The sequence below is a fragment of the Heloderma suspectum genome, chromosome 1 (genome assembly GCF_057233095.1).
Source record: "Heloderma suspectum isolate Gila_16-S chromosome 1, 16-S_ref, whole genome shotgun sequence".
Taxonomy (NCBI): Eukaryota; Metazoa; Chordata; class Lepidosauria; order Squamata; family Helodermatidae; genus Heloderma; species Heloderma suspectum.
This window is the reverse complement of record NC_139458.1, coordinates 79,556,772-79,570,310: the sequence shown is the minus strand read 5'-3', so window position 1 is coordinate 79,570,310 and position 13,539 is coordinate 79,556,772. Positions and strand designations below refer to the sequence as shown.

General features: G+C 41.9%; 1 protein-coding gene across 22 annotated transcripts in view; it reads left to right on the top strand.

Moving 5' to 3' along the window:
- The window catches only part of GPHN (gephyrin), a 483,693-nt gene that overhangs the window by 142,432 nt on the left and 327,722 nt on the right, over positions 1-13,539 (top strand). For 3 of the 22 annotated variants that reach the window (XM_084848989.1, XM_084848971.1, XM_084848979.1), the window contains exon 3: positions 1,339-1,509. The exons of the other annotated variants lie outside the window; for them this stretch is intronic. The gene's annotated coding sequence lies outside the window, so the exon portion shown is untranslated. The remainder of the gene's footprint in view (positions 1-1,338; positions 1,510-13,539) is intronic. 22 annotated transcript variants of the gene reach the window in all.

Genomic DNA, 13,539 nt, shown 5'->3' with positions numbered 1-13,539 from the left:
TTCCTTGAACTCACGGTCACCTTCAGTCATTTGCGATCATATCTGCTTTAACACTTCCTCCCAGTCATTGCTCGTGCTTATTGTGGCTCCCCCAGCCAACAAGTATCGAGTAAGTGGATTCTCTTATCTCTGCAGCTGCACAACACGTGATGTCTAACAGCGATTCTTTCCTCCTAGTTGGCAGCTGAGCATGTGGCAGTTCTTCTGTTCTTTTGCTTCATATCAGCATCTCTGCCAGCACAGTTTGCCATGACCTTGCTGTTGCTCTGCACAAGCCATTTGCAAAAGGCAGCTGCATTTTTTCTTCTTCTTCAAAGCCATTCCTGTAAAGTCTTAGATATAGGTATTATAATGCAATAACATTAATTAGCATAGAATCACAAGTTCAACATCTTCTTGCCCATGGGTCAGGGGTCTGGAATGTAAATATATGGTCTCCTTAGATATGAGTCTGAAGTCTTTTAGGGAGTCTTGTAGGTCTTCCCCAAACCCTCATTCAGACAGTTCAACCATTCCAGATTAAATTAGTCACCTGCAGTTTGAAGTAGCTTCTTCAGTCTTTTGTTAGCAAAATTATTTAATCCTTTCAATGCCAGATTAACAAGCAACAGCCATATGCTTTGAGAATTGGTGCCTGCATGTATGCGTTTTCCTCTTCCCTCCCCCTTTCTTTTTCCATTTGTGTTTTATCTTTTAGATTGTAGGCTTGCACACAAAGAAGGTTTTTATTTTATTGATCACATATAATCTGCTCTGGGAGCCTTTTCAGATGACGAGCAGAATAAAATTATTTAAGTAAATAAAATGCAGCAGAGCCATAAAAACAATACTAGTACATATTTTAAGACAAGCTGGAAGACCTGACAAATTAGTATTCATCTGATTCTGAAAGGACATCAGAGTTGGTGTGAGGTGAGCTTCTCTGGGGATGGTATTCCAAATACTAGGCACTGTGACCAAAACAGTCCTCTCCTCTCCTCAGTGACCACCTTCCTGGTGAATCCAAAGGAAGATGACCAATAATGAATGAAAGGTTTGGACAGACTCATGAGGAAAAAGGCAGTCCTCCAAGTACCTACGTCCCAAGCCATTTAGGGATTTATAGTGACCAGTACTTTGAATTGTGTCCAGAAATGGACTAGGAGCCAGTGCTACCATTTAAGAACTTACAAAATGTATGTATTGCCTGTTCCAGTTAGTAACTTAGTAGTTATGTTTTATATTAACTGAAGTTTTCCAGGAAGTCTTCAAATGCAGTCTTGCATAGAACACATTGCAGTAGTCTAGTTGAGAGGTTACTATAACATGGATAACTGTGGCCAGGTTATCTCTGTCCAGGAGGGGCTGCAGCTGGTGCACCAGCTTCAGCTGGTGAAAGGCAATATGTACCATGGATGTCCCTTGGTCTCCAGTGACAATGCTAGATGTATCAGTACTCCAAAGCTGCTAAGCTGATCCTTTAGGAGGAAGTGCAACCACATCCAGAACAGGTTGAATACCACCTCCAAGGTAAGTCAGACCATCTGTCAACAGGACTTCAGTCTTAACTGGATTAAGCTTTAATTTATTGGTATTTATCCAGTCCATTACTGCTTCCAGACACTGATTTAGCACCTCCATGACCTCACCTGAGACCGAACAAAGGAGAAATAGAGCTCAGTTTCATCAGCATACTTACGGCATTTCACTCCAGATCTCCAGATGACCTGACTCCGGCAGTTTTAAACAGCATAGGAAACAACTGGAAATCCTTCTAAACCTCACAGCATAAATGTTATGGAGCCAAACACCAACTTCTCGGATTAGCCTTTCAGGTTGTGGCATATGCCCTTGTTCAGAGGTTCTCTCAAAATATGCTATCAGTATGTAGTAACCCCAGGTTACCTGTTTAACCGAACACACTTCGATCCCTCTTGCAACAAGATGCCATCTGAGAAATTAAATTATTCACTCTAGCTAAAGGACATACAGCGTTTTCTATTTTCCAGAAATCGCTATTTAAGACAATATCTTTTGTTTCTTTACTATTAAAATATCAGCATAACAATCTAAATACAAAGAATCGGCTCTAATGGTGCCCTTGCATGGGTGGACCAGGCCCCCTGGCACATGTGCAGCCCCTACTGCTGGCAACCACAACATAGTGCTTCTGGGGCAAGTACCGAAACAAGTGGAAACACTTGTTTCTGGAAGGGACACAACCTGCCCCTTCCAGAAATGAGCATGTCTGCTTGTTTTGGCGCTTGCCCCAGAAGCGCTGCATCACAGCCACCAGTGGTAGGGGCTATGCGTGTGCACTGGGGATGGCAGGCCTGGGCTGCTTGTGCAAGGGCACCATTGAATCTGCCCAAAGCTCATACAGGCATAGATTCAAACACTTTAGGCTTTAAGCAGAGCAAAACACAATCATTAGTTTCAGGCTTACCAGGCTGGTTTACAGGCAACACGCTAGGGGTAGCTGATCCAAAAGGATAGCCCCTCTCTTGAATGTTCAAAGACTTCTTTACTCTTTGCCAGGACTTAAACATGTCTAGCTTATTTTTATTTCAGTTATTTATGTCCCATTAAGCGACATTCTTAACAATTCTAACATATATATAAAACATTCTAGGATCCCATGACATGTTACAGGCATGCATGTGACATAAGCATTATTTCTCTGAAACGTATCTCTTGTATTTACGATCTGGGAAATTCCATCCTATTACCTTACCTGATCACATTCCTGTTTTTATGGTCCACTTAATTGTTTTTATTATCCTATTTATGACTGTTACATCACTATAAATCTAATAGTGCCCCAATGACAAAACCTGGCACCTATTGTCTGGATTCCTTTCATATCAGCAAAGAGTACCAATGAACCACTCATGAGTTACTAATTTCCTGGCACTTCTGTCTCCCATCTGGGAAGCCTCAAAGTTAAGACTAGAGCGCAATCCTATTACTTCCCAACTCGGAGGCTTACAAGCATCCAATGCAGAGCGGGAGGAGCATCGGAGGTAGTTGTTGCCTCTGCCGCTCCTTCTGCTCTGCATTTTATCTAGATGGGCTTTTTTGCCCATCTATCTGGGGCATATTGAGGGGGAGAGAAGGAGATTGGAGAGGCCTCAGGATAGTTCTTATCCTGGCCTTTCCAGTCCCCGCCCCGCCCCCTGGACCGCCCCCTGGACCCCCTCTCCAAGGTTGTTTTTGCAACCTCAGAGAGGCAGCTGGTACAGTTCTCTGCATGCTGGCAGGAAGGGGGTGGGGGCAGGGAGCGTGGATTTCCAGCTCGAATCTGAAGCATCCTATGTCCCCCTAGACATTGTCTAGGGGCCATAGGGCTGCTCTCGTAATTACTCTTGTGCCAAGAGACTAGGTTGTGTTGTATTAGCTATTGAAATCCCATATTTTAATCCAGAATTTTCTTGGTGGAATTGGAATTTTCTTGCAATTCTCTTGGAAACTTTCTAATTTTACCGTGGGGGCAAGGTGGTACAAATATGGAAAATTTACTGAAAGGTAGAAGCAGAACCCCTAGCCCTCAACCCAGACAGCCTGTCCAGCCTGGGGTTGATGGTGTCAAGTGCCACTGAGAAGTCCAGGAACTTTACAGGGTCATATTTCCCCTGTTCTCCTGGCATAGGTCATCCGACAGGGTGATCAGAGCAGTTTCTGTGCAAAAACCAGGTCTGAAACTAGAATAAAATGGCCCGAGATAACCAGTTTAATTGAAGAGTGACTAGAGTGATATGGTAACCATATCTTCTCAGGAAATTCATATTTGCAACTGGCCAATAGTTGTTACAGTCCTGAAGAACTAAGGAGGATTCCTTTAGGAACTGCCTCTCAACTACCTCCTTCAGTGCAGCTTGGAGGGCCCCTCTTTTAAAGAGGTAGTAATCACTTCTTGAACCCAGCCATTCAGTCTTCTCCGAGTGTGATAAGACGTGAAAGGCAAGGGTACTTAGAAGCAAACAAGTGATCAGCCACTCCTCACCAAGCATCTTGTCCACATCCTCAGATCACAACAAGTGACATTTATCCAACAAAATACTGGATATATTAATGGATTGTAGTGCAAAAATTGTAGCATCCAGATTAAGGAGGCTGCAGGCAACTTTATCTTCAGAGTGCTTACCAAATAAGTTGCAGTGGGCACTTGAAGGTTCTGTCATATCACCCTAAGCCTCAGACCACTTGGAAAAGCTCTGCTGGGAAGTATTGCAAAGATGCAGTGGTGGTGGTGACATTTTTTTCTTCACCACCCTCATCACCATGAACTAGTCTTGACCAGCATTTGGCCAGATTTGCTGTGAGATTTCTTCCACCTTCGTTGCAGTTCTCTCCCTAACTGCTTCATTGCCCCCAGCTCCCCAGTAAATTAACAAGCTGAACAGTCTTTTCAGCAGGAGAAAAGGTGTATTTGTAAACTGCATGGGCCATTCTGTATTTCATAGAGCAACTAGGGCTTTAACTGGATCGCCAGCATGCCAACAGAAAACTTTCTGGGACTGTTAGGAATCCATCCAGATCCATCAGCCTCTAGGTGTAGACCACTTCTGTGGAGGGAAATGGTCACTTTAAGTCTAAACCTCAACTTGAAATGATTTGAATAGTATGCACTACTCCAAATGCAATCACATCAAAAATTACATAAAGGCATTGTGATATAATACTGGTATTCCTATTTTCATGCCTTTTCCTAATACTTCCCAGCACTGAATCCTTTTTATTCCATAGCTGATGCACACAGAATGGATGTTGTCAGTGAGCTACCTACCCTAGGCATGGCAAATCCAGACACGATCAATATGTATAGAACTTAGAATTTTTTTACCCACTTTTCACTTACATTGAATCTCATTTGCCATTTTAGTTGCCCAGACTCCCAGATTGGAGAGATCTTTGGGGGCATCTTCACAATCTGTTTGGAAGTTAGTCATCTGCTATGTTGTCATCTACAAATGTAATCATCATCATCATCACAAAACCCATTTTAAAATATCAAGTATAAAACAGCAGCATTAAACCAATATTTCAACCAGGGATGGGGAACCTCCTTCCCATGGTCTGGATGTAGCCCCTGGGGTTTCCCCATCTGGCCTACAAACTGTTTCTGATGTTATCTCTGATCAGTGATTGGAGATAAGGTATTTAAAGGCAATTAAACACTAAATACTTTCCATAGAATTAAGCTGTGTCTTTTCAATCATGAGAGCTATTGCATTTGGGCTTACTCCTGAGCAGACATGCATAGAATTGAGCTGTGTTTTGTATGCTGGGGGAAATGTTCAAATTGATAAGAATCACATCCATTTGGCCATGCTCACTCCTGGAATGTGGCCCCTGAGACTCTTCCCAAATTGGAATTTGGCCAATGGGCTGAAAAAGGTTTGCTACCTCTGATTTAAACACACAGAGAAACTGCAGAAATCAATTATCAGATACCTTCAACACCTGTCTAAAGACAGGAAGCAGGAGCAGTTGTACCTCCTCGGGAAAATTCCACAACTACTGTGTGGCCATCAAAAAGGCCTTGTCCCTGGTACTCACCAGTTGAATATTTGCTAATGATAGGTCAGAGAGCAGGGTTTGTGATGCCAGTGATACGGCTCAGGTAGGTTCATGTGGGAGAAGGTTGTCCTTAAGATAACCAAGACTTAGGCCATTTAGAACTTAAAAAGTTAACACCAGTATTTAACTTGAGCCTGGAAACAAATTGGTAAGCAGTGTAATTTGGTGTAGAATTGGTGTTAAGTGTTCTGACCATTTTGCTTCTAGCACCATTCTGATGGATGTATTTTGTACTAATTGCAGTTTCCAATCTGTCTTTAAAGGCACCTCCCGTGTAGAGAATATTGTAATAGTCCAGTCTGGGTGTAACTAATACATGACTAACCAAGGCCAGATCCATTTTCTCTAGTAGCACCACTATTGGCAAACCTGCAGTGGTTTGTAAAATGTCTTTCTACCCACCTTCTGTGTCTGTAATTATTTCAGTTCAGACAAGGACTCCCAATAGTTGGAACTTCTGGCCCGTGGTCACATGGGAAAGTTATCCTAAAGGAGAAACCTAAGACGGGGAGACACTACAGTCTCCCTGATGGGAGGCTAAATGAGAAGGGGCATGAACAATTCCACACCACCACCACGCAGTAGCAGTATGTATTGCAAATTTAAAGTAATACAAGCCTAGGCCCAAATTTGGCATAGTCAGGCTTGTATTGCATTGATATGAGGTAGTCCAAACAGAGGGGTTTTGTATTCTGCAGTCCCCTAATTCAAACTTTCTCCCCGTGATCTAAGTTCTTTTTAATGATTCTCATACATATGCCAGCAGACTCCAGTGACTTGCTAATTTGTAATTTGTCAATTGGTTCTAAAATATTGTTTGTTATCCCTGATTGACGTAGCTCCTCAAACGTTCAGATGTGGTTATCTGTCTAATGTCTCCAACATATTCCACAGTGAAGGCCAACGCAAACAATTAATTTAGCGTCTCTGCAATCTCCCTGTTCTTCAGTTCTCCTTTCACATCTTTGTCATCTAAAGATCCCGGTCATGCTGGGAAATTTTTGTTGATGTTTTTAGCCTGTCTTTTTACGATTTGCTTCTCACATTCCTTCTTTACTTGCCATATCATCAACTTAGTTATTTTGTCAGCATGTCTGCTCATTTTAATATGCTTCATTTGGGCAGTACTTTCTCTTTTAAAGGAAGCCTCTTGCCTTTTACAGCTTCCTAGACACTGCTATTTAATTACGCTGGCATCCTCTTTGGACTTGTTCACACTCTTTCCACTATGTGTATATACATTTTATCTGAGCCCCTATTATAGTGCTTTTAAATTATCTCCAAGCTTCCTGAAAAGATTTGACCTTCCTCCTGACTCTCCCTTCCTACTTCCTTTAATTAATTATGTCAAGAAATTCTCTTTCCTGAAATCGAATGTCGACTGTATTGTGCTTTCTCCACTCACATATATTACACTTAACTTCTCTCTTCCTCTCTCTCTCTCTCTCTCTCTCTCTCACTCACTCACTCACACACTCAATTTGATAGTGTTGTGGTCACTGTTCTCAAGCAGCTCATAACTATTGTTTCGCAAACCTAATACTGAGTACCATTCAGGATTATCATTATTATTATTACTATTTTATTTTTATCTTTTCCTTCCTCCAAAAGGCTCAAGGCCCTGTACATGATAGCCCCTCTCCCATGTATCCTCACAACAACCTTTTAAGGTAGGTTAGGCAATAAACCCAGTATCACCCACCGAGCCTCATGGCTGAGCAGAGATTTCAATTCTGGTCATCCTGGTCTGAGACTATCCACTATATCATATACTGGTGATAAGCAGGGTTAGGATTGGGTTGTAAAGGTAGTTCAGTGGTAAAATCACCATAGTTAAAGCAATGGTATTCCCCGTAGCAACCTATGGCTGTGAGAGCTGGACCATAAGGAAGGCTGAGCGAAGGAAGATAGATGCTTTTGAACTGTGATGCTGGAGGAAAATTCTGAGAGTGCCTTGGACTGCAAGAAGATCAAACCAGTCCATACTCCAGGAAACAAAGCCAGACTGCTCACTTGAGGGAATGATATTCAAGGCAAAACTGAAGTACTTTGGCCACATAATGAAAAGACAGGACACCCTGGAGAAGATGCTGATGCTGGGGAAAGTGGAAGGCAAAAGGAAGAGGGGCCGACCAAAGGCAAGATGGGTGGATGATATTCTGGAGGTGACAGACTCGACCTTGGGGGAGCTGGGGCTGGCAACAGCCGACAGGAAGCTCTGACGTGGGCTGGTCCATGAAGTCACGAAGAGTCGGAAGCGACTGACCGAATAAACAACAAAAAACTTATTTAGAGAATCCTCTATTTGTATTCAGCATATCATAAAGGAATCTACACACAGCTACGTAATAGCTGACTTAGTTAATACCCTTTGCTAGTAGCTAGTTTTAAATCCATCCTGATCTTTCCACATTTTTTTTTTTTTGGAACTCAAGTTTATTTCTAATTAAACTAGCAACTAGTTTAATAAATGGTTTATTCTAGGATGAAAAATAATCTCAGCTGTGTTGTACAAAAGTGGATTGCTGCTTGAGAGAGAGAAAAGCATCAATGGGTTTAAGCTTATAATCTTGAATGTTTCCTGAAGCTAAGGCTATTGTATAAGTAGTGAAATCCCCCTAAGCATGATTCAAAATTAGCTTGGTAATTGCAATTTTCTTGTTCAGGAAAAAATCACCTGTTTTCTGAGAGTTCTCTTGCTGCTTATAATGTTGGGGCAAGCTTGTTGATGTTGCAGCAAACATGAATCTCATTGCATTGCCTCTTGGAAATTGAAGTTCCCAGCACCAGCCACTTAGAAATTCAACCCCACACACAACACCAGTCTCCCAAAACAAAGAAACCCAGGGCCAGTTGTGGTTTTTAGATCTGGATGGGGGACAGCAACCACATAAAAAGTTTACAAGAAACAATTGGGAGTATTGATCCAAATATAGAATAAAGAAAAGATTCTAAGTAAAAGGCTGCTTAATTGCCTGGTCTGATCCGGTAATTCACAGAAGTGACCTGGTTTGCACATAACAACAACGCATGGGTTGTTGGGGCCCTGCCTCCTGCCTGCTTGCTGCTTCCGCTCTCCATCCAGTTTAGCAAACACACCTGTGGTTTGTTGTTGCGTTAAAACTCTGGGTTGTTTCTCCCTCAACAACCTAGAGTGCCAGGTTTGGACATTGCAGCGAACAACCCAGGAGTGGGGCATTCCTGGGTTGCTTGGTTAATGGTTGGTCATTACATGCAAACTGGGTCAATCTGTTTCTTCAAGTGTAAGGGATTTACATTAAAGGGCTTCTGTGTGTGCTCCTATGTTAAAAAAAATAATTAGTAATAAAAATTATATTCTTTTCACAAATGTGACCAAGGTGGTATACAACCATTCAGATAAAACAATAATATATGATTGAACTGGATTTATTCAGTGAACAGGTTTAATTGTTGGAAATGCAATAAATACATCACGAGCAGACCTTTATCGCATGTGGTAGAACTGCCCAGAATTATTGGTAGCAAATTCTGGGCATTATTTCTCATGTTGTAGGTAGGAAGTTGGGTTTATCCCATTTGTTAGTTCTGTTTAATGTTATTAATCTTGATACTATTTACATGCAGAAATTACTGATTATGAATTTATTATTTGCTGTAAAAATCTTTCGGCCAAATACTGGAAGAATGCTGTGTCCCCTCAATCTAGGAATGGTTAATTAAGTGTTTAGATATTGCAGAAGTGGATAAGTTAACTGACTCTATACATAGCACAGGAAAATCATATGTAATTAGTACTGCTTACTTCAGATAAATGGAACAGGTTTATTCTTTATTGGAATAGTCATTGTGATCATATAAATCTTGATAGAACACTGTTCTTGACATAATTAGAAGTGTATGTTTGCTATGAACTTTTTCTTTTTGTATCAGATTTGATAGTCTCGAAATGGTTTTTGGTTTTTGTATAATGAACTTAATTAAACAAGAGAGAGTAACCCTCAATAATAATACATGAAAACACAAAAACAGTAAACGATGTTAAGACATTAAGGGAGCAATCCTATGGCCTCTAGACAGTGGCTAGTTGGCCATAGGATATGCTGTTTTCTGAGGTTGGTTCCCAGAAAACCAACCTCCCCTGATGTCCGTGCTGCCTCAGAGGCAGCGTGGAGAAGCTCTGTGCTCGGAAGAGGAGTGCGGAGTGGCTGAAAAGGGGCTGGGCTGGGAGAGCGGAACTGCATGTAGGACACATCCTGTGTGTCATGCAGCAGCCTCCTCTCCTGCTCACCCCCCCCCCCCGGCTAGACAGCCTAAAACGGCTGTCTAGCAGAATAAGCAGGGCAGGAGAGGTGCGGAGGGAATGATCCCCCCCATGCTTCTCCTGCCTTGCTTGGATAGGTGGTCACCTCCAAATTCGGAGGCAGCCGCCTATCTAGATAGGATTGCACCCTAAAACAGCATTAAAACCATTACTCACAATTTAAAAGACCAAATTAAAGAGATGCGTCTTCTTTCTGAAAAGGTGAATGACTGCTATGAAGGAGTATGGTTTGCAGAATGCGGACCTGCATGTTCTGAATCTTGGTTTATAATACAAGCTGAAGAACTTTTCAGGCCTCAATTCAGAATATATCCAAACAGTGCAGTCTGGGCGAACTCATATTTGTATTTGAACAGGAAACAATGAACTTCAGTGACATCACTATTTATTTCCCATTGAATTAAGAATTAATTCTGGGTTCTTGATGCATCATCATCATTGATTCAGTGGCTGGGGAAGAACTGTGGTCTGTTGGAATTTCATTTTTCTGTCCAGTTTGGCAGATCTCTAATTTCGAGTGTTTGTACCTGGTGTTGAACATTTGGGACAGATGAAGGATTCTGCTGGTATACTACCCACCTTACTGCTTAATGAATTCCTGTCTGAGTTGGCAAAGGTTGTCTTGAACCTGTTCTTAGCCCTGGGAGATTTCCACATTGAGGCCTCATTGGCAGGAGCAGTTCAAGACTTCATTTTTGTCATGATAATCATGTGATTGTCCAGAATGCCTTGAACCCAATGCATGTAGTGTTAACCTTTGATATAGAGTGCAGTAATGGTTGCCAATAAGAACATGAATACTGTTGTAAGATATTGGAGTTGGTTTATGGAGTCAGTTTGTAATGATTTCCATGTAATTACAGCTGGTTGGATCTTTCCTTCGAGTGAGTTGCGTTGGCCAAGTGGATACCCCTCAGGAAGGTATCCCATGAATTATGTCTTGAAGATTAAGGGCGTGTGCAAAGAGCCAAGAAAAAAATAACCCAATACATTTATACCACTTAATTGCATGGAAATTATTAATTATTGTTTATACATGTAACAATGGAAAAATCTTTCATCTATAGTTCTGAACTCTTTGCAACTTTTTTGTTTGTTCTTACACAGACTTTTATGCTCCTCCAACACCAGCCACTCTCTATAAAGGTTTCATATTATTTTGGACATGTACAGGTGGGTTTCAAAATAAGGGAGGATATATGCTGTCCTTTTAACTTATCCATTGTTTGTGGCTTGGAATTTTAGCTTTAAACACATTGTAAGCTTTGGCATGGTACATGATCTCCTCACATCTATGAACTGACTGCTTAGGAACAAGATGGAGTCCTATAACATATGTTACCATGCTTGCTTGGGGCATGTATCTCTAAATGCATCTGCAGACTACTTCTCTGTCTCGGGATAAGCCCTTTTGTAACATGAATGATCAGAAAAATTTAGCTCAAATTTAGCTAGGAGAAGTTTTTCCTACTGCAATTCAAGCTCTGTTTTGGAGAAGAGGTTGCTGTCTGTCCAGTAGTTCGCCCAGAACGAGCATGTTTTAATCAAAATGCAAAGGAGCCAAGTGTGCTTAACTGGGACCATTTTGTTGGGACAGCAAAGTGTCTATGTAAGTTACTCAAAGGTGCATAGATGGCTTTTAAGAAAATGTATTTTTATGGAGAAATAAAGGTTAACTGCAGTTATCTAGTGAAGCCTTCGAAAGGAAGGCAGAGAGAAATAGAAGGAGGAGTTGAGGATGGCTCCTTTGCAACTTAAGCAACTAGTCCTGTGTTAAAATATCAGCACACCCTTTTATTACAGCTTAGCACAAGCATCTCACCAGGGTCCATTGATTGAAATCTTCAATGTGCCCGAGTTCAATCAATTCAGATAATCCTGACAGAATCCAGAAGCAGAATCTTAAAGTCCAAAATTATAATCCAAACATGGGATTCAAGGAATGATATAGTCCAGGGGTCTAGCCAAAGGAACGTCCAGTACCAGCGACGTTGTACTCACAGATCGGTTTTGCCTCTGCACTAGCTTTTATGCAGAGCAGAGCAATTAGAGAATTTTGCTTGTCAATCTAACTCTACTGGGAAACTTAGCCTGAAGATGTTTGCTTCATTGAGTTGGTTGCCTCTCCTCTCACCTCTTCAACTGATGCTGTTTTCTAAGAGATAATCTTGGGTCTGCCCCTTCTTTGGCTGAATCTGTCTTCTGCTTGCTTATCAAGGAATGTTCCTCTGCTTGGGGTCCTTCAAGCCTTCTCCCCACGGCTAGGTTCCTCCCCCTCCTTGTAATCTACTGTGAAATTGGGTCAAGACAATTCCCAGCCCCCTGCCATTCTATATCTTGACAGGGCCTTAAATCATCTTCTTCTTACTCTAAATCAGACTCTCCCTCTGAGACTGCGGCATCAGACCCAGGCATGGCAGGGGGTGGGTTTTGTGGCACAGTTCTGCAGTGTATCTTCAGCTTTGGAGAGAAGGATAGCAGGTGTGAGGAGGAAGGCTATAGATTAGCAGCAAGCACAGGGGTGATGGGTCTACTGGAATGGTCCATCTCTGTAGGCTAATGGAATATGAGGGATTCCCAAGGGCGTTAGGGGATTTCTGGTGGGGATGGCTGGTGCTTTTGTTGATGGCCTAATCAGTCTGTGGCCGGGGAGGTGACTTGAGCAATAGACAGTTAAACTTTTAAACTACTGCAGTTTAATTTTTTTAAAAAAACCATGTTCAATAATTAGAGATTGTCAAGAAGTTTTCTTTGGTATGTAGACAAATATTTTTGTACGTAGGAGCCCAAAAAGCTTGAGGTCACTCACAAAGTGATTATGAGTTAGAGCAGTGATCTTCACTATTAGTCAAGTGAGAGCCACTTTGACAAATAAATAAATGCGAGAGCCACATTAACTGACTACTAAAACTAACACAGAGTATAAAATGCAAGACATACTTTAATGTTTTAGACTTCAAGTCCCATCAGCCCTAGCCATTTGTAGTCCAAAATATCTGGAGGGCACCAGATTGGAGAAGGCTGGTTTAGTATATTGTATCATACACATGCGCACACAGACCTTTAGATAGCTTCAGTTGTTTCTAATGAGCATTCTTGTCATTTTTTGTACATCCCATAATTAAGAAATAACTCAAAAGGCACTATTGTGTTAAGAATATAGAAGCTGATATTCTGGATCAGATCAAAGGCCTCTCTAGTCCAGCATTCTGTTTCCACAGTGGCCAACCAGGAATAAAAGGATAATTGGGCTGGAGGAACCTCCTTGTAAAGAAACCTCACTTGGGACTAAGTGACCAGCTAATACACACACAGCCCCTCTCTCTGTGAGCCCCACTCTCTCTTCCACTATTCTCAATGCAAAAAGCCTCCAATTGCTTCACCCCCAAAGACCCCACTTTTTTCTCCAGCCAGTTGGGGCAGAAGCCATCAAGCACAGAGAAGGAGCATGGAACAAAAGAGAGACAAGATAAACTAAGTGCATTTGGGGGGTGTGTGAGCAAATAGGGAACTTCCCCCAAATTCCTCTTGTTCCAGATCAACACCCCTTGCTCCATGTCAGGACAGTAATGGGGAAAAAAGCTCTGGGTCTTCCACAAACTCTTTGGTACCTGCAACCACCAGGGCCCCCCTCACCTTCGCTCAGGAATTCTACCTTCTGGATCTGCCTGCGTAAA